This window comes from Musa acuminata, chromosome BXJ3-7 (genome assembly GCF_036884655.1).
Source record: "Musa acuminata AAA Group cultivar baxijiao chromosome BXJ3-7, Cavendish_Baxijiao_AAA, whole genome shotgun sequence".
Taxonomy (NCBI): domain Eukaryota; kingdom Viridiplantae; phylum Streptophyta; class Magnoliopsida; order Zingiberales; family Musaceae; genus Musa; species Musa acuminata.
The window spans coordinates 35,477,501-35,482,844 of record NC_088355.1 but is presented as its reverse complement, the minus strand read 5'-3'; positions in this window follow the sequence as shown (position 1 = coordinate 35,482,844).

The following is a 5,344-nucleotide window of genomic DNA, read 5'->3' as shown; positions in this document are numbered from 1 at the left end:
AGTTTATAAAAATGAAGAGTTGATCATTTGAGAATTTTTAGAATTATTGCATTTGCTAAGATACCAGAAGAAAAGAGAACAAAATTAGAAGATAAAAATCTAAAATATATTTTGCTAGGTTATTTAGAGAATTTCAGCTGTTACAATCTCTACGATCCTATCACATGGGATACTGTAGTGCTCCCGGATGTGGCCGAGCAATTCCTCAGTCACAACAACAGAGTCAAAATCATGCAATGACTTTGAAACTTGAAGGGCTCACCCGGTCCTCTCGTTCAACGGGGAAATACTGGTCTCTAAGAAAAAAGTATGTTGTTCTAGTGGTCGATCGTTTATTAGTGCCAAGTTTCCAAATGCAGCATTTTAGGAATACCAATCTTAGATATTTGCTCATACATAATAGCACCATACGTATCACTGATTTTATTTTTATTCCAAGTACCAATTTGAATTAACTTTGAACTAAAGTAATGCTCAGAATAAGTGTTATAAGAAATGCAGGCTTCAAGTAAAAGGTATATCAAACAACGACCCTTATGATTAAAGGGGGAAGGGTGGTACGAGGTTTTTGGTTAGAGATGCTAGTCACAGGTGCAGGTTGCTACTTCCCCCATTCCAACAAAAGAAGCACAAACAAGCAAAGGATAGGCTGAACTGATGAGCGAGATTTGCATATGTTCTTCTAAGTTTGGCACATAATGTTTGAAAGCCCATTTGTTTTCCTCGAGATAGGATCTTGATAAACCTTTCATCTATGATAAAGATGAGGAAACGGTGACGTTGCGTAAGAAATAAGAAGGCAAAAAACACTTGGAAGTATAGCACGACTTCGAATTAGTAGAGTAGATAAAAAAAAAGAAACGTGCAATCAGATTTTTCTTGTTTACCAAATATTAATTCATTACACTAATCTAAATTGAAATCCATTAAAAAAAAAAAAAATACCTCTTCCTTAAGATAAAATAAATGATACTTCTCACTGGGTGCTAGTAAATTTTTGAATTCTTCAAAGGTATGGATTAGCTTCAGAAAATAGCCCTTCATATACTCTGGTAGCTGATGAACAGCCTTGGCATCCCACAATTAGCTTAGTTTTGCTTTATCCACAAAGAATCAAACTATTGTGCCATATTTGTCATGGCACCTGCTGTTCTAATCAATTGAGATAAGATATCTCATTCTCGACAATAATAAAACAAAAAAACGCAATCCAAAAACAAGAGATTTCCAAACCTTTGAATTGCTTCAGTGAGTAGTTGACTCTCCTCCAATGTGCTATAGAGATCATAGATATCATCCAAGATGGAAGTCATGGCCATCACCTTGGTGGTAATCACTCGTGCACGAGAATAGTGAGGTTCAAAGTACACCGTAAGCATCCAATAATAACATTCCACCACTCGATCTCGTGCAAAACTTAGATTTTTGGAGAGGAATAAATCATTCCACCATCTTCAATGCAATCCACAAACCACAATGTTATTGTCAATCCAAACATCGATAAAAAAAGACGGAAACAATCAAACATTTCTACAATGACAGTGTTCTACGTATTCAAGTTTACTCCTCAACCTGAACTCTCAATCAATCTAACTGTAGGAAAGAAATTACATGGAGATGCTCTTAATCTCGTCGCGATGAAGACATTGCAGTAGATTGAAGTCAAGCTTTGCCAGCTCTAGTAAGGCATCATTTCGTGTCGCACAGTCTTGGTAGACGGAGATGAAATTTCGTGCCAAGACCCTTTTCATTCTTCTACAGAGAGGACTCTCCAGGAACAGTCTCACTTGCGTTGCTAACGGTGGTGTGAGATCACTTAACATGGACGCAATCTGGTCCCTTGTAAAGGAAATAGCTTCATCGAGTATGGTCTCCTCATGTATCCGTAGATAAGCCGCATTGTATAAGCTTAAAAGTCCCTTTGGATCATCCTTCAAGGTGGACACTAAATTTCCTTCCTCATCTTTGAACTTGTTAAAAACATCTGTTGATTCATAAAGATTTGAGAAAACACATGAAGTGGTTTTATTTTATTTACGTTATTGTAACAATTTCACAAAAAATGACATTGATTCTCTTGAAATCGAACATAGTAATTTCATCTCTATAATATGCCAAATATAGGTCAAATATAAATCATGATATACGCCAAAGATGGTTTCAATAGGAACTTTCAGTGACAAATGTGTATTATCTGATTGCAGGGTCATGAAAAGGGAAAACAATTACTATACTAGTAAGGCAGTAACAATTATAGACGATGTATACGTACATATATATATATATATATATATAACAAAGTACATCTTTTTAATATCGTTGAAAAATATGTGTAGGAGATCAAAACGTTTGAGAGTGTGAGGTCACTCATGTACAGAGAAGACATTATGTAGCAAATTGATCAGCTAATATTGTTAGAAGCCATCGGATTGATTGTTCAGTGACTTGTTTTTTGATGGGCTGATTAAGTTGTTTTTTAAAAACAAAAATCCTCCATCATATCTAAAATACAAATCGAATTACTTCTGCAAACATAATTTTTCTATGCCTGAATTAAACACGAGGCGAACACAAAATTATAGAGAAAACATACAAATACATCTACTCCAAGGAAACGTGAGAGCATATTACCAGGGGTCACATGATACCCTTGTTGTCTCAGCAGTCGAATTGCTACAGCTACAGTTTTGTTTTTTTTCTGAAAGAGGAAATGAATTAGCACTTAAAAAAAGAGAGTTACAGCTGCTAGGCAAGGCTGTCGCATCAGCCTTCCAAGAAAAGATGATTGTGAGCAGAAGTGTTGAGTTGTGTGGGGGATGAAGCTGAACTCAACAACCTTCAGCCTCATCCGAAGGGATAGCATTATTGAAGACAGCTGAATCAGAGCATATCCATATCTTGCTTAAGCCCTCCTGGTCTGTAAAATTTAGGGCTTCAAGAATTGCTAATCCATGATCTATGATCATGGTGGCATTGATATTTTTGGGAATGAGGGTTTTCTCCCAATGGGGTGAAATGTAGCAATCATTGTGAAAGCTAGAGAGCAGTGTCGTAAGGGAATGAACATGTTACCAGGGGAGACATAATATATATCCTTGTTGTCTCAGCCGTCGAAATCGGAGAGCAGTGTCACAAAGACCATGGTCGTCAATATGGGCATCATGGATATGGTTTAACGCTTCACTTATTTCCTTCTCGAAGCGATAATCCAATCCAAGAAGCTGGATTGAATCGACCAAATTCATAGTTTGCAAGATGTCAGTAGGATCCTTGGACATGCTTCTTATCTGCTCCATCAGTTCCGCAGCTCTCTCTTTTATCCTTGTATCACACTCCTCCTTCAATAGACGAGAAAAGGGAGATTTTTCATGGTACTGAAACCGCAGGAAACCCCAACTCTGTCGATGAAGGACCAGCTTAAGCATGAGTACTATTTAGCTGGAGCTAAATTTTCAACACCCCTCTTTCCAGGTGACCTTCTTGCTGAAAACTGGAAACATCTTTGGCAGATAGGATGGCCGGGTTACATACCGATGTTGGAGTGATGGACTGGCCATGTTGGATAAAGTAGTCCGCCCCAAACGTTCGGACGATAGCTTACAGACTTGCGAACCATCAGCTCATCATCTGGAACAAGTGATTGCAGACTGACTCTCCATTCTTATTTTATGTGAAGACTAATTAAACATGCGAGGTGGCGGAGAGCCTGCTGCCTTGTGTTGGAATTTATGAGGACATAAAATCTTCGTCTGTCGAAGAGGAAGACAAATATGAGCCACGACTCTCCTCCACTTTGTGGAGATTACCTATTAAACCAAGTTTCACACGACGCGAAAGAGAAAAGAAATTATCATCACATATCTCTACTCACGATTCATACTATCAAAATTGAAGTCGGCTGTATCTGTTCTAACTAAAATAAATAGCAACTTCGTGGTGATAGGGAAGCGACGCAAGGATTACAAATGTGTCAATTTGGCCACCGACAAAAGATATGAAGAGACGTAAGGATTCAGGTCTTTTTGTGTTTTATTGCCTCTTGTGTCGCTCTCCGTTATTCATGTTTCTTATCTGCCACATCAATTGTTCCATATTTGGTTTGAGTGACTCATTGGCAACAAATCCGAATTGTGATGCCATGGTCGCCTGTGGCAGTAACTGTGGGCACTTCAAAGGTCTAAGTTGGTTGACGAAGAGACTTGGACGCTCCTCAAACCCTAATGTGGACTCGGATGCATGTTCCATGATCAATCTGCACGAAGGTTGAGGTTGGATGGATTTCTCAACCTGATTCCTCAGACACTCAAACCATTTGACATTTTATAACGAGTTTAACCCGGGCTGGGCTGTCACATGTCTGAGTATATATTGGAACAAATATTACCCCTATCACATAGCATGACCACAAGATGCAGCTTAATCAACTCTTGGATGGATAATGATATTTTGAATAATATTATTAGCAATCCTAGATACTTTCTGGGTTGATTGTGGTTCTTCCATGGGTATGCACATTCTTTCAAGGGATTAGTATAGGGATATTCTTTCTAGATATGCTACGTCTTGGGACTGATAACCTTTCTTATGAAATATACACTTCAAGCTCAACAGAGACCAATATCTTTCCATCATTGATAGTATATGAGATAAAATGGTTAGAACTAAATATGCCGTGATTTTTCCTTGGAATATTCAAAATTATTATGGCAAAGCTAGAATCGGGTTTGTTTCTTCTCGCTCTTGAAAGTTTAAGAGGAGAGTTCACTAAATTTTTTGGTGATATTTCTATTGTTGATGTTTTCAAAGATAACTATATTTTAGATTCTCGTAGTCCATTCAAGCATGCTTTCAGCAATATACATGCTAGTGATAGATCTTTGGTGGTTCTAATCTCATTGTTAATCCATATATCACATGATCATTTTTAGTTTTAGAAGCTAGATAATAAGAGGGTTTGTTCTGCTAAGTCTGCCTATCATTTTCTTGCTTCTCAGTTGGAATGATTGATCCTAACATGGACTAGTTTTATTGTTTGTGGAAGCTTCCCGTGCTGCCTCAGGTTAAATTTTTTTGTTGGAAACTTTTGCACCGCCACCTCTCATTGATCGTCTCAACTAAGAGTGTGCAGTAATGCTACTACTTGTCCCTTTTGTCAATCTAAAGCAGAAACCATTAATCACTTCTTTCTGTGCGTCTTTCCTATTAAATTATGGCAACTCTTTAAATCTTCTACAGAGGGGGGTGCAGTGTCCCAATTCTGATGGTCAAACCTTGTGGGTTCTAAATGATATTGGTCTTTGGTGAATATGGAGGGCTATGAATTATCTTGTTTTCGACCCCATTG